This window comes from Rhinoderma darwinii, chromosome 11 (assembly GCF_050947455.1).
Source record: "Rhinoderma darwinii isolate aRhiDar2 chromosome 11, aRhiDar2.hap1, whole genome shotgun sequence".
NCBI lineage: Eukaryota > Metazoa > Chordata > Amphibia > Anura > Rhinodermatidae > Rhinoderma > Rhinoderma darwinii.
The window spans coordinates 38,014,885-38,037,606 of record NC_134697.1 but is presented as its reverse complement, the minus strand read 5'-3'; the positions used below and the strand labels follow the sequence as shown (position 1 = coordinate 38,037,606).

Below are 22,722 nucleotides of genomic sequence, written 5' to 3'. Positions count from 1 at the left end.
TGCGCAAACCCCCGAACACGACGGGCCAACGCACAAGAAATCGTCGAGATAGTGAATAACTGATTCCACCCCCGCGACCTCCCTGACTACCCATTCCAAAAAAGAACTAAACACCTCAAAGTACGCGCACGACAACGAACAACCCATGGGAAGGCATCGATCAATGTAATAATCCCCTTCCCAATAACATCCCAACAACCTCTGGCTGTCCGGATGAACCGGCAACAAACGAAACGCCGCTTGAATATCAGTTTTTGCCATCAGAGCCCCTCTTCCGTAACCACGTACCAACGCTACCGCCGCATCAAACGACGTGTAGACCACAGAACAGAGATCCTGGTCAATGCCATCGTTAACCGACGCCCCCTTCGGGAAGGACAAATGCTGAATAAGCCGGAATTTGTTACCTTCTCGTTTTGGAACCACCCCTAACGGTGACACCACCAAACCTGGAACTGGGATCGTGCTAAAGGGGCCCGCCATTCTGCCCAGATCAATCTCCTTCCGGATTTTTTCCGAGACTACCCCCGCATGCTGATATGCCGACTTAAGGTTGCGCTGCGTGAAAGGGACCTCATGCAAAGGGGGCGGAATAACGAAACCGTAACCAAAACCTAAACTAATCAACCGCGCCCCCTCCTTATTGGGGTACCTACTTAGAAAGGGGGCCATCTTTATGAGTTTCACCGGAGTCTCCCCCATAACCAGACGCACCGCTGGCTCCCCCTTGTCGTTTACCCTTCTTAAAACATTTAGATGCTCCATGTGACTGCCCGCTGCAATGTGAACACGCATGCTTGAATTTACACGTCGCTCCAAATTTGCACTGCCCCTCATTGAACTGCCAACACGTCCCAAATTTTGAACCTGAGGCCTGACTACCCCCGCCGGAAGTTCCTGCTGCATTCCCGCTCCCGGGAAAGGACTGCCCCTGCTTATAAAGTGCCGTCACTTTCAACCATAAGGCTATGTCCTTATGGTCCCACCGTATATTCGGCCGCACCGCTTTCCTCTGCCGAAACTGCTCATCGTAACGAAGCCAGGCCTGGCCCCCATAAACCCGATGCGCCTCCCCCACCGCATCCAAATAACAAAACAAGCCGGAACAATTATCTGGCGCCTTTTCCCCAATAACGCTCGCCAAAATTGCAAAAGCCTGCATCCAATTGACGAACGTTTTTGGAATCAACCTGTACCGTCTCTTTTCTTCCTCATCCTTTTTTGTTTCATCCCGCTTCACTTTATCTAAATTAAACTTCTCCAGCGGAAGCAAGGAAAAAATCTCCACATACTCGTCCTTCCAAATCCTTTCCTTTACCTCCTGCTTTAAATGCGCCCCTAACGGGCCCTCATAACAAACATAAACCTCCCCGCGCGCACGATCATCAAGACGCACCCTATCAACCTCCTTTGGCGAGTCTGTTTGAACCGCCGCCGCCACTGCCACCGCTGCCCCGGCATTCAACCCCCCACCGTTTTGACGAACCGGAGCGCTTCCAACACTGCCCCCCCACACCGCGGCCGGCGCCACACCTGACGATTCTTGGGAAGGGGAACCACCTAGCCGCCCCACTAACACTTTTAAACATCCCACTAACTCCGCCAAACTATCCCCCGCACCCGCCTGTAGCGACGGGACCCCCGACTCTGCCGCGACGCCCACCGCCTCGACACCCTCTACACCGATACCCGACATCAATAAAGCTGGAAATGGTAACGTAGGTGTCAACTCACCAGGCTGCCCAGGGGCTGTGAACCCGTCAGCCGGACCCCAATGCCCACGTGGAGAGGCCCGCCGCTCACCGTCCTCCAATGCTCCGGACTCCCTCTGGCGCTGTCCGCATTGGCAATGTGTGCACGGGGAATTCCGATTTTCGTCTGAGTAAAGGGGGGGTGACATCGCATCATCCAATTGGCCGAGGTCCAGTTCATGCCTCATCCGTCCCGCTGAACCAGCTCCAAGCTGTTCCGTCCCTGGCACTCCAACCACCGACCTCATCCTGCGACCTCTGGTCGTTTCCACCTCGACGACACCATGAGCCGACCCTCTGGCTGGCACATCACCATGCAGGGTCGCCGTTGCCCTTCCGCCACGTGCTGAAGAAGGAGAGGATGTGACCGGAAGTGAAGGCCGCGTCCTCCTCGCCGCTGCCGCCGGGCGCTGCCGCGTTTTGGGATTCCTCCCAGGACCAGACGAAAGAGCAGCAGCAGGCCGCCCTGGGGTCTGGCCTGCAGGGTCCACTGATGGGCTCCTCTTGCGCCGCCGCGCCCGCGGGATGTCTTCAGGACTCAGCCTTGCGGGCGGGCGCGAGCGCCTCGTGCTGCGCGTCACGCCGGGAGTGCCAGCCCTGGCCTGAGTCATGGGGGAAACGGGCTCTCCTCTTCTCCTGCCCGACCCCCTGGTACGCCGGTCCTGTACCTCGGCCTGCTCCAGCAGCCCCGCGACCACCGGCATGACAGAGCGCTCCCCGCTTGCTCCAGCCGACTCTGCTCGCTCCTGGACCGGAGCGCCCGATTGTCCCTGCAGCAGCGTCGCCACTCGTGCTCCGAGCCATCCAGGACCCTGAGAGGCTGCCGCGGCCCGCAACAGCTCCATAGCCTCCTCATCAGACGCAGCAGGGGTAACAAACATGTTCCTGCTTCTGTGTCCTGGCGAAGAGAGGGAGAGCACAAACAGGAAACAGGTACATCCCCTTCAATCCCCACCCCTTCTCACTCAAGCCCTCCTGCTGTCCCCCCCCCCTTTCCTCTCATAGGCCAGCCAACTCTGTGTCCCTCCCATCTATTTTAGTCATGGAGGCCTTCCCTTATTCCTTTTTTCTTCTTTCAGTACGGCCTCTTCTTTATGAGAAGGAGCTACTTTTTCATGTAGGTCCATGTTCTCCAGTACCAAAAACAAATAGATTCCACAGCACTGGACTGCAGCTGGGTGCACGCCTCAATTGGACCTGGTCCACGGTCCTCAATATCAGGCAGACAAAAAATGGACAGAGGCAGCACTTCCAAAACGCATCAGCAGTTTATTCACCCGTGCGACGTTTCAGTCCAACAGGACTTTTTTCAAGCATGCTGGAAAAAAGTCCTGTAGGACTGAAACGTCGCACGGTGAATAAACTGCTGATGCTTTTTGGAAGTGCTGCCTCTGTCCATTTTTTGTCTGCATGTTCTCCAGTAGACATTCATTTATCGATAATTCCAAAATCAGATCAATATGAAAATGACTGGCCTTATGCTTGATGGTGCCCTTTAGTAACCTATTGTTGGTGCTGCTCCTATATGGCATATTATCAGTGTATAAGTAACCATACAGTGTGGTGCCAAAATAAACAGTGCCATAGGTTGGCCAAGAAATACTTTCATACAAGTGCCTAAATAATGCTATACAATGTCATCACCATCATACAGTACAAAACTAATATACCGTGCATTACCACGCTACGTAACTACCACTAAACTCAAATAATAGCAACATACAGTGACCAAATAATAGCCCCATAAATAAATAACTCAATAATTCATTCAGGACACAAGCAGTACCCAGTACCGTCATGGGCAATATAGTTAAGTCATTAATGTGCACCTATTGATTACTTGTAAAATTGGGATGCTGCAGAATCAAAGAGGGACAGAGGGATTTGAGCTAAAAGTAGAGAACCAAAAGAGGGACAGTTGTGAGTTAGGGTCCTTTTACCGGCCCGATATTGGCTGTGAAAATGAGCGCCCATCGAGACAGCTCGTTGATTGACGCTCGATTGCTCCTTTCACAAGGAGCAACGATCGGTGGTTATGTGTGGGGACGAGCGATCGTTAAAACGATCGTTCGTCTCCATTCATTTCCATTATGTTGGCAGCACATCTACCTGGGAGATGTGCTACCAACTAGCGACTATTTTATTCGCCGCGTAATCTAGCAGAACATCCCGTTAACGAGCGCTTGCTCATTCATCAGCAGTCGTTGCCCTGTTTACACAGGGCAATGATCGGGAATGAGCGTTCGTATAAATGCTCTTTTGGCCGGTCATTGGCCCTTGTAAAAGAGCCTTTACAGTATGTACAAGGTATAGGGAGGTGGTAAATTAGGAGGTGAGCTTTAAATGGCTTAAAGTAGAAGCAAATTAGCACAGAAACAATCATTTTTCTGCTTCCTATGGCCCACCCATGTTTCCTGTAAGTTGTATAGCATTGAGGATCAGGTTGGAGTAAGTTCTTGGCTTAAAATATTAGGAGGAATAAAGCGATATGTGGGTAAAGGGTTTGAAATTCGTTTTTACCAATACTGTATTATTTGTATTTAATGCTATTTTCTTTAAAAATTGCTGCCAGACACAAAAAAAAAATCTAATTTAGTTTTATGTATCAAGTACATTACATTCACATAGTTTATAATATCACTCCCTCAGCAATTTGGTCTCCGAGAACAGAGTGGGAATTTTTAAAAAGTCTTTGTTAAAGCCTGGAGAACCCTTTATTCAGGAGTGTAGTTATAAGTAGGTGCAGATGTCGCTGTTGCACCCATTAAATCGGTACCTGAAAGGGCCCAAAGGTCAGTATCATAAATGGCACATGGTAGTGAGGAGGGCATCTTATATATTTTTACATTGGAGCCCAGGAGCTTCAAGTTCCGCCTCTGCCCTTAATAGAACTGTATTCCCTTTTTTTTTTTTTTAACTAAAATTACAGCTCCAAGGAACCCAAAATAATTTGGGCCTTGTATTAATTTGTTGCTGTAGACCGGTATACACTGAGTGATTGATCAAAAGGCGTCAGTTGGTCTAAACTATGTCAGAAATTAATATTAGCCATTACATGCTCGAATGTTTGGAGGAAGCATTCATTGGAAAAACAAAGGGAAGATTAATGGATGGGACGAAGACCCATTCCGGATTAAAAAAAAATCATTTGTCTAATTTGTAATTAGCCTTGCCGGCTTGGGCTTGTTCTACTGTAAGCCTAAATTAATCACGCAAAGACAAAAAGGTTTAGACAGTGCCATGCAGTGCAGGAACATTCTGCAGATTTAGGCCTCCTAGAAGTTTTGTGGACTTTTAAAAGAAAGAAAACTTCTGTTTCCAACCTGCATAATGAATAAAATGATGGAATGTTTTTTATGAAGGGTGTGATTCATTAATCAATAGCTTGTTTAAGCTGAAATCAGCAATGACTTCACCCCCAGGTCTGTTTGAGTAGTGGGTCCGTGTAAGAAACAATATGCTGGCTGTACTAGCACTCCAATCAACACAGGAGTTTATTCACAGAGCAAATAGTTTTTGTTTAGAGGTATAATGGAAAAAAATAACATGTCACAGCCAGAGCAGGAAATAGTTTATTACTTACACAAGGGAGGGGGAAGAAGTCGTATTCAAGACGTTTTATGAAAAGACCATTATGTGAAGAAATATGAATTATGTTTGCAGTAGGCCAGGAAGGGTTATAGTTGGGTAAGGGGGAGAACCGTATTAAATTAACTCTTAGCTGCTAGGATAGAGTGGTCAGTATATTTTTGGGAATTATTTTTTTTTTTGCATAAAATAGTAAATCTCATGTGTAAAATTTGGCATTTTCACTGTGGATTTTTGCAACTACGTTTTTAAATTATTATTTTTTTTAAATGGCAGCTAAAAAAAAAAGCATGTACAGACGTAGCTGTCTTTACCTGGACTTTTAACACATTAAATACACAGTGGATAGATCGCTTAACTTGACTTTTTAAATGACTTTTCAATGGCTTTTGTTGTGTGATATCACGCTGCAGCAAGTTATCATAGTCAAGTTAAAGATGGCTACATCCGTATATGATTTTTTTTTTAAGAAAGGCCTTAAGTTACCTATTTACATAGGTTGAAAATAGACATCGGTCTATCAAGTTAAACCTTTCTCAATCAATTAAACGTTATTCATTGCTTGATTGATTATAACCGTCAGTGCCATTCATCAGTAAATTAACATCCAGACCTTTTTTTTTTTAATGCTAACATAGTATCTGCCATTACTACCTCTTGGGATAGGACAATCCATAGTTTGACTACTACACATGAAATTAATGCCCCCTGGTCCTTTGTAAAGTCCACGGAAAGAGCAAATCATGTGCTAGTTCTTTGTATTGACCACACATATACTTATACATGTTAATAATATCACCTCTTAAGTGTCTTTTTTCCAAGCTGAACAAGCCCAATCTTTCTATACTTTCATGGTTATAGACACCTCCCATCCCATTTAATAATCTTGTCACCCGCCTTTGAAACCTCTCCATCTCTCCTATATCCTAGTTACAATGTGAAGACCAAAACTGAATTTCATATTCAAGATGTGGCCTTAAGGGAATTATAGAGGGGTAATATAACATTTGAATCGCAGGTTTTAAATCTCTCTTTTTATACACCCTAAAATTGTATTTACTTTTGCAGCTGCTGCTTGACATTGAGTACTTCTGCTAAGCTTACTACCAGAATATTCTTGTAACCAGAATACCCAAATCCTTCTCTTGTTCTGTTATTCCCAGGTTTATTACATTTAATGTATATGCATTAATACTATTACTGTGGCCTAGGTGCATTAATTACCGTTTTATAAACATTAGAATTCATCTACCATCATTTTGCCCATGCTGACAGCTGACCTCGGTCTTTCTGTAATATCTTACAAATGAGCTCAGATTTTTATTATCCTACAAAATTTTGTATCGTCAGCAAAAACGGACACCTTACTATCAATCCCATTCACAAGGTCAATAGTAAAGAGATTATAAAGAACTGGACCTAACACAGATTCTTGTGGTACCGCGCTGCTGACTTCAACCCATTTTGAGTAAGTTTAATTTATAACAATTCTTTATTTTCTGTCCCTTAACCAATTCTTTATCCACATGGTCCCCCAGTCCCTGCCTCTGTAGATTCAGTGCAAGGTTGTTGTGTGGTACAATATCAAATACTATTGCAAAATCCAAATATATCATATCAGTCGCATGACCAACATCCAGATTTGCACTTACCTCCTCATAGAAGCCGAGCATGTTGGTTAGGCATGGCCTGTTTTTCATGAATCCACACTGGTTATCAGTAATTAGATCATTGATCGCTAAATACTTTTGTGGTTCATCTCTTAAAATACTTTACATACCACCGATGTCAAACTCACTGGACGGTAGTTACTCGGTTCCCCCTTCGTATTCTTCTTAAGCAGGCTACAGATGAGAAATAAAAATTAAACAGTTACACTATATTACACAATAGTGAGTAGTAGCACAATCACACCAAAAAGTATTTTAAAAACTACCTAATAGCCATAATAAAACATCATATAGTGTCTTCTAGAGGAGGATGGTGGATGCCCAAAGCATTTACCTCTTTTGTCCTTCCTATAATCTGTCCTTGGTTTCAAGACACCTCATGTTATCTGCACTGTACCCCACATTACAAAGAAAGAGCATCTGGTACAGGACAGTGCCGACGTTACCCCTACTCTAACAGATTGGCTTCTTGTTTTTTTTATCTTATATAATTATTTCTTACGTTTTATAATATGTTACACGAATACTTTTTGCGCCCTATTGTACTGAGGCAGGGGCACACATCAATACAGTACATGAAGGTTCACTTCTTTACATTTTCTATAAATGTTACACGTGGGGGTTTCTAAACTGGGACCACTCTAAACTGGGTTCCCGCACAGCGTAAACACTGCAGAATTTCCACAAAGTGGCTAAGATTGCGCAAACCTCAGCCACACACTGCAGAAATAAATTGCAGAAAAGTTGTGTGGAACTGAGGTGCGGCTTTGAAATTCGCAGAATTTCTATTTATTCTGTGAATTTTGTGCGACGATGCTGTTTGTTTGGCTCATAGACTTGAATAGAGTGGATAAATTCTGTACTATAAAAACGTTAAGATGTGTTGCGGGTTTGTACAGCAAATCCGCAGTAAAAACCACAGAGAATCCGCAAGAAATACGCTGCATAAATTGACATGCTGCGGATTTAGAAATCTGCAGCATCTCCTGCCTGTGTGAACATGCCTTTATTGTTTTATTATATTGTGAGATTGCATCTCAGACTTAGGATCTAGAATAGTCTGAAGGTGCCATAGACCGATATTTACTGCCAGATCTCTTAGGTTATTTACCTAAATAAAAGAGGTTTGAAAAAGTTTTATAAAAAAAGAAGCTTATTCGTTGTATGACAAAAAAAATGATACAACTGCTAATACACATTTGTGTTTCAGTTCTTTGCGAAATCTTTGCTTGCTGTCAGTTAAGCGGAACACTTGTGGGTGGCTTATTAAGTATATCAGTGTTTTTTCTTTTAATTAGCAATGCACCTCTGTCAGTTGGACATAATCACCACTGGTCTTCAGATTCTTACTGTAAATAAGAATGTTTTTATTCACTGACAGTGGGCAGTGATCTTGAATACATAGGGGGAATTTACAAAGACTGGCATTTTATAACCCAGTCTTAGGGCAGATACAGACGGACGTTGCGTTTTTGCGCGCGCAAACAACGCAGCGTTTTGCGCGCACAAAAACCATTTGACAGCTGCGTGTGTCATCCGTGTATGATGCGCGGCTGCGTGATTTTCGCGCAGCCGCCATCATAGAGATGAGGCTAGTCGACGCCCGTCACTGTCCAAGGTGCTGAAAGAGCTAACTGATCGGCAGTAACTCTTTCAGCACCCTCGACAGTGAATGCCGAACACAATATACAGCAACCTGTTTAAAAAAAAGAAAAAGTTCGTACTTACCGAGAACTTCCCGGCCGTTGCCTTGGTGACGCGTCCTTGGTGACGCGCCTCTCTTGACATCGGGCCCCACCTCCCTGGATGACGCGGCAGTCCATGTGACCGCTGCAGCCTGTGCTTGGCCTGTGATTGGCTGGAGCTGTCACTTGGACTGAATTGTCATCCCGGGAGGTCAGACTGGAGGAAGAAGCCGGGAGTTATCGGTAAGTCAGAACTTCGTTTTTTTTTTACAGGTTCATGTTTATTGGGATCGGTAGTCACTGTCCATGGTGCTGAAACAGTTTAACTCTTTCAGCACCCTGGACAGTGACTATCTCCGGATGTCGCGTACCGGAAATTTTTTTGCCGAGTTCGGCCGAACCCGGTGAAGTTCGGTTCGATTGTCCGGATTCGCTCATCTCAAAGACACTCCATTTGGATGTTTGGAAACAGAAAAGCACGTGGTGCTTTTCTGGTTACATTCATCCTTTTGACAGCTGGTGCGCTGTTTCAGTCGGTTCGCACGAAAGTGCTTCCGTGCGACCTGCGTGGCTTTCACGCACCCATTGACTTCAATGGGTGCGTGATGCGCGAAATACGCGGAGATATTGAACCTGTCGCGCTTTTTGCGCAGCTGACAAACGCTGCGCAAAAAGCACGGACTGTCTGTACTGCCCCATAGACTTGTATTGGTCTGTGCGTGGCGCATGAAAACCACGCGGCCCGCACGGACCGAATACACACTCGTGTGAATCCCCCCTTAAACATAACTCCCCTGGAGTAAGAAGTGCTACATTTATTAAAGGGGTTGTCCAGGCTGGGGGCTGTTTTTTATACTGATTAGGGGGGATCTGACATCTGGACCCCGCACCAATCAGATGTGTATAGGTCATCAGTATAAATAACAGCAGAAAATCTTCTATACGACTAAAGTGTTAACTCAGCCGGAAATATGCCGAAAGAGTGTCCTCGCTCGAGTGGTTTATGTTGGCGTACATTTTATTTCATTGTATAGAAAAGTGTATTTAACTTGACTTTTAAAAAAAAAAAAAAGAACTATATTGTATGTACTGCGGGATATACTTTTTTTTTTTTTTTACAATTAGACTCAATGGGTGATGTAGGCTAGTGTATGGCATACTGTTAGATACATTGGGACTATACATTCGGTTTATGCCACCAATATGATATGAACAGGGTCTAAGAGGCAGAAGAAAGAGTTTTGAGTACTGCCAAGACACATTGCCCCTTCTTTGCCCTAACCTCAGTGCCAATTCAGCCTTGAGCTGGAGTAATCAATAACCTGAGTAATTAACCCTTTAAAGTACTGACTTTACTGAACATCATTTTTCAATTCGGATTTGTCCGTTATCCGTGAACTTGGTCAGTCTGCAAAAATGAACCTTCTCCTACATTACATGACAGAAAAGAAGCAGGAAACTATAAAGTCTATTAAATGTGTTAAAAAATAAAGAAAACCAGTCACGCATACAAATCTATATTGTGAACAGCAGGAGCACAGGTCAAGTAGGAGAACGTACAGTAAGTCTTTGAATCGCCGTCCTTATCTATACAGGTAATACTACATTTATTGGATACATCTATGATTTCCGACTTGAGATAAGTTCACTGTTTTTTTTCCTGTGTGCCATTTCCTTTGTTTACACGTGATACAATTAAAATAATGAGTTAATCTTTAGCTGTTCATGAGTTTTTGAATGGACTGCACTGTGCATAAAGGGTGATAACATGTCCGGTGTATTTCCGTTTTGGTATCAATACAAGATCTGTTTTATTTTAGCTAAGTTTTCCTTTGGGGCACTCACCTGCATGACTATATCAGACATGTATATCTAGGGCAAGCACGCGTCCTGTTGTGTAATAATCCTACTTCCACTTTCATGATGTATGTGTCATGTACCTCATTGCCTTCAAGGGCTAATTTCCCAAATCCTTGGCTTTAAAGGCATTTTTGGATAATAAAACATTGATACGACATCAATGTTTAATCGGGAGGGGTCCAAACCCCAGGATACAAATTCTCCAATATAACCCTAGTTATCAGTAAATAACTTGCTGTCTAGACTGTCTTGACAGCAACATAAAAGATACATTTTTTCCAGTGCAGGTGGATTGGTTTTCAGAAAGTTTTACAGCATGGGTTATATTCTATAGTAATACACATTGTGATATCTGCAGCAATGTGGACCAGTTTTCAGTATTATAGACCAAGCTGTTCCTAATGTACAATTGATATTCTGACTTAGGCTTCGTTTACATCTTTGTCAGGGTTCCGTTCATAGGAAACCCATGAACGGAATCCAAACTGAAACAAACAGTTTCTGTTTACATCACCATTGATTTCAATGGTGAAGGATCCGGTGCAAATGGTTTCTGTTTGTCACCGTTGTTTAAGGGTTCCGTCAATTTGACGGAATGAGTAGCGCAGTAGACTATGGTATTGATTCCGTCAAAACTACAGAACCCTTAACCCCTTAAGGACACGGCCAATTTTGGCCTTGAGGACAGAACTATTTTTTTATATTTCCCTCTTTGCATCCCAACGCTCCTAACTTTTTTATTTTTTGTATGGCGTAGTTGTATGAGACTTTATTTTTTGCAGGATGAGTTGTACTTTATGTAGGTACAAATAAATAATCGTTTAATTTATATAAATTTTTATTTTGGCGAAAATGCAGAAAAAAAGCAGTTCCGCTGCAGTTTTAAGATTTTTTTTTTTAAAAAATGTGTTTGTGTATTTTTTTTACTTTTTATTTATTTATTAATCATTAATTTTTTTTTTACATTCATTTAACTTTTTTTTAATCCCATAAAGGGATTTTTCATTTTGATGTTAATTTTTTAAAGGGGTTGTCCCAAGTTGACTCAAATTTTTTTTTTTATACATTCTAAGCAGGAAATGAATTTTAAAACATTTGGTGTTAAAAAAAATTTAAAATTCATTTCCTAAGTGCCTTTTTTTTACACTTGATAACTCAGCAAGTGCTGGTTATCTTTTCTAAAAAGGGGCGTGAGCGGCTCGATGTCAATCAAGCCGCTCCGCTCTGCAGTGTGCGCGCTCCCGATGTTGCTAGATACTGTAGTTCTAGCAACATCGGGAGAATGTTCGTCTCAAGCGGGCATGGTAAGCCCGATTGAGACGAACTTACCGTGAATGTACTGTACACTACACTACACTACACTCACCCCGTTTCGGCAAGCCACTTTTCCCTCCCCCACCCTGTCACTACATTTTTGTACCCGCTGCATCGGTGCTGCATCAGCACCCGGCGAACAACTAAAAATATATAAAATAAAATAATAATCACCTAAGACGTTCTAACGGCGCTCTGAACGGTCCCGTCACTTGCCATCTTCCTTCTTCTTGGCGCCGCTCGCATTCATAGTAACAATGCGTTGTGGCGCAGATGACGTAATCATATCAGGCCCACGTGATTACTTCATCTGCGCCCACCGCTCTGTTATTGTGAATGGGAGAAGAAAAGTGACGGGACCGTTCAGCTCTTCGTGGGAACGTCTTAGGTGAGTTTATTTTTGTATGTATGTTGTTATGTATGTTGGTATGTATGTATGTATGTATGTGTGTATGTATGTATATGTTTTCTTGTATGTATGTTGTCATGTTTGTATGTGTATATGTGCATGTATGTGTATATGTGCATGTATGTTTTCATGTATGTATGTTTGCATGTATGTATGTTTGCTTGTATGTATGTTTGCTTGTATGTATGTTTGCTTGTATGTATGTTTGCTTGTATGTATGTTTGCTTGTATGTATGTTTGCTTGTATGTATGTTTGCATATTTGTATGTGTATATGTGCATGTATGTGTATATGTGCATGTATTTTTGCTTGTATGTATGTTTGCTTGTATGTATGTATGTATGCTTGCTTGTATGTATGTATGTATGCTTGCTTGTATGTATGTATGTATGTTTGTATGTTTGCTTGTATGTATGTTTGCTTGTATGTATGTATGTTTGCTTGTATGTATGTTTGCTTGTATGTATGTTTGCTTGTATGTATGTTTGCTTGTAGGTATGTATGTTTGCTTGTATGTATGTATGTATGTTTGCATGTATGTATGTTTGCTTGTATGTATGTTTGCTTGTATGTATGTTTGCTTGTATGTATGTTTTCATGTATGTATGTTTGCATGTATGTATGTTTGCTTGTATGTATGTTTGCTTGTATGTATGTTTGCTTGTATGTATGTTTGCATATTTGTATGTGTATATGTGCATGTATGTGTATATGTGCATGTATTTTTGCTTGTATGTATGTTTGCTTGTATGTATGTATGTATGCTTGCTTGTATGTATGTATGTATGTATGCTTGCTTGTATGTATGTATGTATGTTTGTATGTTTGCTTTTATGTATGTTTGCTTGTATGTATGTTTGCTTGTATGTATGTTTGCTTGTATGTATGTTTGCTTGTAGGTATGTATGTTTGCTTGTATGTATGTATGTATGTATGTATGTATGTTTGCATGTATGTATGTTTGCTTGTATGTATGTTTGCTTGTATGTATGTTTGCTTGTATGTATGTTTGCATGTATGTATGTTTGCTTGTATGTATGTTTGCATATTTGTATGTGTATATGTGCATGTATGTGTATATGTGTATATGTTATGTATGTTGGTATGTATGTATGTATGTATGTATGTGTGTATGTATGTATATGTTTTCTTGTATGTATGTTGTCATGTTTGTATGTGTATATGTGCATGTATGTGTATATGTGCATGTATGTTTTCATGTATGTATGTTTGCATGTATGTATGTTTGCTTGTATGTATGTTTGCTTGTATGTATGTTTGCTTGTATGTATGTTTGCTTGTATGTATGTTTGCTTGTATGTATGTTTGCTTGTATGTATGTTTGCATATTTGTATGTGTATATGTGCATGTATGTGTATATGTGCATGTATTTTTGCTTGTATGTATGTTTGCTTGTATGTATGTATGTATGCTTGCTTGTATGTATGTATGTATGCTTGCTTGTATGTATGTATGTATGTTTGTATGTTTGCTTGTATGTATGTTTGCTTGTATGTATGTATGTTTGCTTGTATGTATGTTTGCTTGTATGTATGTTTGCTTGTATGTATGTTTGCTTGTAGGTATGTATGTTTGCTTGTATGTATGTATGTATGTTTGCATGTATGTATGTTTGCTTGTATGTATGTTTGCTTGTATGTATGTTTGCTTGTATGTATGTTTGCATGTATGTATGTTTGCTTGTATGTATGTTTGCTTGTATGTATGTTTGCTTGTATGTATGTTTGCATATTTGTATGTGTATATGTGCATGTATGTGTATATGTGCATGTATTTTTGCTTGTATGTATGTTTGCTTGTATGTATGTATGTATGCATGTATGTATGTATGCTTGCTTGTATGTATGTATGTATGTTTGTATGTTTGCTTGTATGTATGTTTGCTTGTATGTATGTTTGCTTGTATGTATGTTTGCTTGTATGTATGTTTGCTTGTAGGTATGTATGTTTGCTTGTATGTATGTATGTATGTATGTATGTTTGCATGTATGTATGTTTGCTTGTATGTATGTTTGCTTGTATGTATGTTTGCTTGTATGTATGTTTGCATGTATGTATGTTTGCATATACGTATGTTTGCTTGTATGTATGTTTGCTTGTATGTATGTATGTATGTTTGCATGTTTGTATGTGTATATGTGCATGTATGTGTATATGTGCATGTATGTTTGCTTGTATGTATGTTTGCTTGTATGTATGTATGTATGTATGTATGTATGCTTGCTTGCTTGTATGTATGTATGTTTGCATGTATGTATGTTTGCTTGTATGTTTGCTTGTATGTATATTTGCTTGTATGTATGTATGTATGTATGTGCATGTATGTGTATATGTGCATGTATGTTTGCATGTATGTATGTTTTCATGTATGTATGTTTTCATGTATGTATGTTTGCATGTATGTATGTTTTCTTGTATGTATGTTTTCTTGTATGTATGTTGTCATGTTTGTGTTTTCATGTATGTGTTTTCATGTATGTATGTTGTCATGTTTGTATGTGTATATGTGCATGTATGTTTGCATTTATGTATGTTTTCATGTATGTATGTTTGCATGTATGTATGTATGTTGTCATGTTTGTATGTGTGTATGTTTTCATGTATGTGTTTTCATGTAGGTATGTTTGCATGTATGTATGTTTGTATGTATGTTTTCATGTATGTATGTTGTCATGTTTGTATGTGTATACGTGCATGTATGTTTGCATGTATGTATGTATGTTTGTTTGTATATATGTCTGTATGGCCATGTATGATACTGTCTGCTGGCACCCTGTATCTAAGCCAACTTTGCCGCAGGCTTCTATACATGGTATAACAGTCAGTATCACACATGAAAGTGAAAGTAAGCCTACGACATGTTTTATTTCATTTTTTTTTTTATATTTTTGATTTTTTACAGGTTTGGTGTTTGGACTACGTCGGTTTCGAGGACTACTTAGATGACGCTTTTTTTTTCATCAATAAAATGGTTAATGAGGGTTGTGTTGGGGGTGCTTTATTTCAATAAAATATTTTATCTATATCTTTGTCTTTTCTTTTCAAGTTTTATTACTATCACTTTAGTAATGGCCGCTGTCTGAGTGACAAGGTCCATTACTAAGGGGAGGCTTAGTGTTAGCCGGTACAGAGGCTAACACTAAACACCATTATTACCCCGGTACCCACCACCACCAGGGGTGCCGGGAAGAGCTGGGTACGATCCAGTACCCGACCATCTGTTGTGATGGTCGGGTACTGGGGCGGCCGCAGGCTGGTATTATGAGGCTGGGAAGGGCCAAAAACAGTGGACCTTCCCACCCTTGTAATGCTAGGCTGCTGCTGCTGTGTTGTATCTGGCTGGTTATAAAAATGGGGGGGACCCCACGTCATTTTTTTTTATTATTTATTTATTATTTTTATTAAAAAGACATGGGGTTCCACCCAATTTATCATAACCAGCCACATACAACACAGTGTTATTAGCCTGGGAATGTACTAAACCAGTGGCCCCTCCCACCCGTGTAATGCCAGACTGCTGCGGCCTTGTATATGGCTGGTTATTAAAAATGTGGGGGACCCAACGTCTATTGTTAAATTTTACAAAAAAACGACGTGGGGGTCCCCCCCATTTTTATAACCAGCCCGATACAACACAGCAGCAGCAGCCTAGCATTACAAGGGTGGGAAGGTCCACTGTTTTTGGCCCTTCCCAGCCTCATAATACCAGCCTACGGCCGCCCCAGTACCCGACCATCACAACAGATGGTCGGGTACTGGATCGTACCAAGCTCTTCCCGGCACCCCTGGTGGTGGTGGGTACCGGGGTAATAATGGGTGGTTAGTGCTAGCCTCTGCACTGGCTAACACTAAGTACCGCCTTAATAATGGACGCTGTCAATCAGCCAACTGTCATTATCTAGGCACTAATAAAGTTTGAAAAAAAAACACAAAGACAATTTTTTTTTATTGAAATAAGAAATCCCCAACAAAACCCTCGTTAACCATTTTATTAAAATGTGAAAAAACGTAGATCTACGCAGTAGTCCAACGAATCGAAAGACGTAGTCCAATCGGTACATCAAAATCTGCAACAACATTAAAAAAAAGTTAGCAATGTGAACAATACCGATACTTATACTCACCTACACACACACAAACAACCACACACAAACATATACACAAACACATATAAACACACACCCATATATTACACAAACACACACATACACATATACACACACACATATACACACACACATATACACACACACATATACACACACACATATACACACACACATATACACACACACATATATACAAAAACACACACACATATACACAAACACACACGTATACAAAAACACACACAAACATATACACACAAACCTATACACATATGCACAAACACACCCATATATACACAAACACACACACACATATACACACACACATATGCATACATATACACATATGCACAAACACACCCATATATACACAAACACACACATATACACACACATATACATATACAAAAACACACAAACATATACACACAAACATATGCACAAACACACCCACATACACAAACACACACACACATAAACACACACACAAACATATACACAAACACATATACACACAAACATATACACAAACACATGTACACAAACAAACCCACATATACACAAACATATACATATATACACAAACACACCCATATATACACACACACACATATACACAAACACACCCATATATACACAAACACACACACATAAACACACCAAAAAAGCACACACACATATACACACAAACATATACACACAAACATATGTACACAAACACACCCATATATACACAAACACATACACAAACCCACACATATACAAAAACACACACACACACAAACATATACACAAACACACCCATATATACACACACACAAATATACACAAACACAAAAATATACACAAACATATACACACAAATACACCCATATATACACTCACACATAAACACACACACATATACACAAACACACCCATATATACACAAACACAGACACACACACACACACACACTTACCTTTAGCGGAGCGCAGACTTCTCGCGACGGGCGCCTTACACTTCATCTCTTTGCATCTCCTGCGCATGCGCCGAGATGCGCCGAGATGCGCGTTCATGAGTAAATGACATCCTCTGCTCCGGACGCAGAGGATGTCATTACGCATGCGCGGCCACCGCTAAAGGTAAATAGCGGTGGCCGGGAACCTAGGCAACGAGCAGGATACAAAGAGGGACCGACCGCAACTTCAATCAACGATATCAAGAAAACGACATCGCTGGACGACGGACAGGTAATTAGAATTCTTCTTATTTTTACATGGGGGAGCTAACTAGCACCATTTATCAACTTGGGACAACCCCTTTAACTGTAATGTACTGGCATAGATCTATATGCCAGTACATTAGCCTGTTACTGATAGTACACAGGCAGTTGTTAGGTAATACCTCAGTATGCCCTAACAACAGGAAATATGTTCAGATAGCCCTGGGGTCCTTCAATGGACCCTGGGCTGTCTGGCCATACAAGTTATGGGCTTTGATCGCGTCACAGTTATTTTCTGTGACGCGATCAAAGTGCAGTCCCCTCTCCTTGAACGCCGCGATCAGATTTTATCACGGCATTCAAAGGGTTAACGGCGGAGAGAGGATGTTTCTCTTCTCACCGCTGTTAGAGCTGTGTATTACAGCCGTTGCCCCGCTCTGCATCACACGCAGAGACGGCTGTCACACAGGACGAGAAAGCTCGTCCTAATGCGCGAAGTACTCGCCGCTCAGGAAGAGCATTCTCGTCCTGGGTCGGCAACAGGTTAAACAACGATGACAAACAGAAACCATTTGACCCGGATCCGTCACTATTGAAATCAATGGTGATGCAAACGGAAACCTATGGTTTCCGTTTGTGTTAGTTTGGAATTTTGTTCAAGGGTTCCCCTGAGGGAAAGGTCCAATGGAACCCATGGACGGAGTCCCAACGCAGATGTGAACGAAGCCTTACAGATGTATCCTTCATTACCTTTTCTCTTATCTTAACATATCCTGAGTTGTGTGGTACAGGTGACCAGCTTTGAAAAAAACTAAAACATGATTTCATGATATTCTGTCACGAGATGTGTGTGCTGTATGTTTCTATGGGTGACCACCCAGTGGTTGTGATGTGAGTTACAGCCTGTCAAGTGTTTTGCTAGCATGTCGCGATATTTTATGGAATTGGTTTCATTAGACATTGGAGTCCTTAGATAAATTCAAGCAAAGATAAGGGTGGACACGTCTATATTAGAGAATGGAGAAATAGAAAATTAAGAAAAATGTGGGAATTTAAAACTGGCACGGTTGGTGCAGCCCAAGGAAAACGGAAATTTACCAACATATTGTAACTCACCTGATTTAAGCAATCAAGTGGCTTAGTCCCCAGCCTTAAAGCACATTTATCACCATACCAGAATTTTGTCATCATAGTATGGGGACAGGTCCGCTGTACTATTTGCCTAAATGGCACAAAAAAATATTGTGCCGTTTGGCTAATAGCAGCTAGGAGGGGTTTCTCTCCCAACCTATGATTGTTTGGTCTGTATATCCTGGCTTGCTTTACATGGTTTTGACTTCCTCATGTGTGCATATTGTGGATGCTATGTCTTCACGTATATAACTAACAGTGAGGTAGCCATCCTTTGTACTACTAGTACTTTATCATTATACAGCTATGGTGGGATTATACAATATGGGATCCGGGGTTGGGACTCATGGGTAATGTATACATAAAATATATTGTTTTACGAATAGTTGTTTTACTATGTAGTCTATGGACATTAATAAAATATATATTTATTGATTACATTTCTGTTCAATAGTTCTCTTTTTAGTTAGTAATAATAGTAGCTAGCAAAAAATATAGTGGACTCATAACTTTAAGTCTTTTAAAAAAAATGTTTACAGTACTGAAAGTTCTCTATGAAAAAACAGCAATATCATAGCACGATCCTGCTGGCAGCTCTCTTACACTGGGACGCCAGTATTCTTGAAGAACAAGTAATACATCCAATATTGCATATTTATAATTAAATGGCATTCTCCCCTCCAAAACTAAAAACATTCCTATTAAATGTTACACATCATAGAACAGTAGCCTTTTGTCAAGTTGGAAAATTTTCTGTTCATCAAGTTTTTAGGTATATTTGTTTTTGGGAAATCTGTCTGGCAACCAATATGGCTGCCATTACAGCCCCATGACTCCCATCAGCTTGATAGAAGACGACAACTTAAAAGCTTATATTCACTTTATTTTTGCATTTGGATAAATTATTTTTAGTGAAGAGTAGGTAAATTTGATATTTTAACCATAGAGCAAAATATTCAAAGGAAGATACAATAACGGCTGATAATAAAATATCACTAATATCATTTTTAAAGTGGATACAAAGTGGATTTACATTAACTAAACCATTTTAGAGCACTAGTGTGGGCTTATGAGACTGGTTCAAAAACGTGTACAGATGTAGAAGTCTTTAAAGGAGTTTCCCATAATCATTATTCACAATCCACAGGATTGGTGATAAATATATGATCAGTGGGGGAATAAATATCTAATCGGTAAATATCTTACCGCTGGACCGCCACCTATCACAAGAACAGGCTAACTTGGCGTTCCTGGGGGCCCCATAGGAATGGAGCGGTAGTGCGCAGGCTCGACCACCGCTCCATTCATTTCTATGGGGCTGCCGAGCACTATCTTCTGCAGCCCCATAGAAATTAATGGAGCGGTGGTCGAACATGCGCACTACTGCTCCATTCCTATGTGGCTCCTAGAAACTGCAAGGTAAGCCCGTTCTCGTGATCGCTGGGGGTCTGAGAGGTCAGACCGCCACCAATCACATATTTATCACCTATCCTGTGGATAAGTGATAAATATGGATTATGGGAAAACCGTTTTAACTTGACCCTTATAACTTGCTGCAGTGTGATAACTTATTACTTAACACAATAAAAGCTAATGAAAAAATTAAGTTAACGTTTTGTGCCACAGTGTATTTAACGTGTTAAGTGTCAAGTTGCATATTGCTACATCTGTACTATTTTTCACATGATATATTATAGTAAACGTAATATCTTATTGTAACGATTATTAATTTCAAGTTTGACATATGGACATAGCTATCGTCGTACAGAAGCAATAATCACAAGCTGGGTGCCAACTCCCGGGGCCCATAGGCCACAAAAGAACAGTTGTACCATGAGTAGGTTGAGCAGACGTATGATATAGTATGCGGTCTGTAGGACAATGTTATCATGCTAGATGGAGCCATCTCTCTATACACATACATACTTCATTTCTACAGTGTATATAGATCCTATACAATATCACATATACAAAGAATGGAAAATTATAGGAAGTTATGTCGTGGGACCGAGTGTTTCCTTTACAATGAGGCTTAGGAGCTTCAAGTCACTTTGGAGAAATGTTATCATCAGAGGGAATACTGTAATTTACATGAAAGTATTTACCTGTAGAATGGCAAAATTGTTAATTCAGACCTTTGGTATAGTTGACACATAGATGGGGATTATCCCTTATGCAAAGTGTTATGTAATATGCTCTATTGCCGACTAAAATGATGGGGGCTTTTATTTCCTAAAAATACTTTTGCCATAACTTAATGCAATTAATGTCACTTGCAGCTTCATTTTTCATTGCTACCAACAAAAAATACTTTCCATGAATACCAATTCAGCAGCAACATAGGTTGTAATGAAGCCAAGATCTATTTATAAATATTACTGCCTGAGCTGAACGATTAAAATAAGTTTATTTAGATAAATCTTTAAAAATGGGCCCTTGAAGCCAAAATAACAGGCTCAATCATATGGTCAGCAGCAGAGACCTAGCCTAAGAGGCAAAGGATACTAACTACCCACAGACCAGTCTCTCCTATTATTATATATAAGCTGAATCCTAATGATTGATTAGTAATAGCGCCGTACCACGCTACACCTTGCGCTATGTTGCGCTAGTCCGGCTCTTAAAGCCACGTATAGTGATGTGGTCAGCAATAGGGTCAAGACCTCCAATGTTCGGTAGCAAGCCCCCTGTTGCAAGATCACTGACCAGTATTCACTAAAAGTTAAATTGTTAGTTGTAATGCTATATCGTTAATCCTACGCGTTTCAGAACCACCGTTACTGGTGGAACATCATCAGGGATTATAAGTGTTAAACGATAATCTTTAATATGGATGCCGGATCGCACGGTTGTGTGCATTAATGAACCTCCCGGCTCGTGCACGATCAAGATATAATGGTCGCACACGAGCCGCCGAGGTGCCGGTCTTTTAAACAGCTAGGGCCCTCCCCCCATACTGACATGCCCCCGGCGTGCCACCAATCCACATCCGACACGTCACTCTGGACCTGTCAGGACTGTGGCACGCCTCCCATTTTTGGCAGCCAATAGGGTATAGGTAGGACGACTAGCGTCCCTCGTAACGCTGGAGATCCGAGAAGCGGATCTAGTACTCAAATGGGGAATGATATACTCAAAGTGGGAGCAATGCCCTGTGCAGAGGACAATGTGCCGAACATCCAGCACAAATCCCCGCTATTGCCAGAACGCAGAGTTCACCAAGTGCACGGCACTAGATCGTCTGAATGACACCAAAGTTGCGTCTCGTTGTTATGACGACCAGCCGGGCGCATACATATCCATGGGCAGGTTACAAGCATGTAACGCTGCTCCTCGTCGATATAAAGATGTTAAAATTCCAAAGACATCTAGTAACTATGGATTAGATGTAGACCTTCACATTATTCAATGCTGTCATCAATACCTCACACCTTCTAGAGTGTACTCGTTACTCTATCAGAGTGGTACACATCTATAGTGAGAAGTTATTAGACAGCTACCATGACTTTCAAGGATTATAGGACATCAATCATGTATCCTTTCAATATTATACCTATACAAGGACTTAGATTAGCCTCATACCGTATATAATGAACGGGACATGCTAAACCAACTTGTAATTCAAGGGTACATAGGTTTCTAGATGTTAGAGTTCTGGATGACACAGCGGTGTCATAGGAAACAGGCATAAGAAATTTGTTCGTTCAGGCCCAGGGGAGCAATGGTGCGCAGTCGAAAAATCCACTGTGCTTCCTTTTGAAGGATAATTTTATTCATATCACCTCCTCTCATAGTGGGTCTCACATATTCAATGCCTTGGAATCTAAGAGAGGAACTATACCCATTATGAAATTCCCATATGTGACGAGATATCGGGGTATCCTCCTTCCTTCTGCAATCCCCTATATGATCCCGGATCCTCCTCCTGAACTCTCTAATGGTTTTGCCGATATATTGTTTTTCGCATATACAGGTAATC

General features: G+C 41.1%; 1 long non-coding RNA gene across 4 annotated transcripts in view; it reads right to left on the bottom strand.

The window, feature by feature from the left end:
• The window catches only part of LOC142662878 (uncharacterized), a 291,564-nt gene that overhangs the window by 90,417 nt on the left and 178,425 nt on the right, over window positions 1-22,722 (bottom strand). For 3 of the 4 annotated variants that reach the window (XR_012851023.1, XR_012851020.1, XR_012851021.1), the window contains exon 3: window positions 7,138-7,183. This is a non-coding gene — a long non-coding RNA (uncharacterized LOC142662878). The other variant, XR_012851022.1, reaches the window with a different exon arrangement.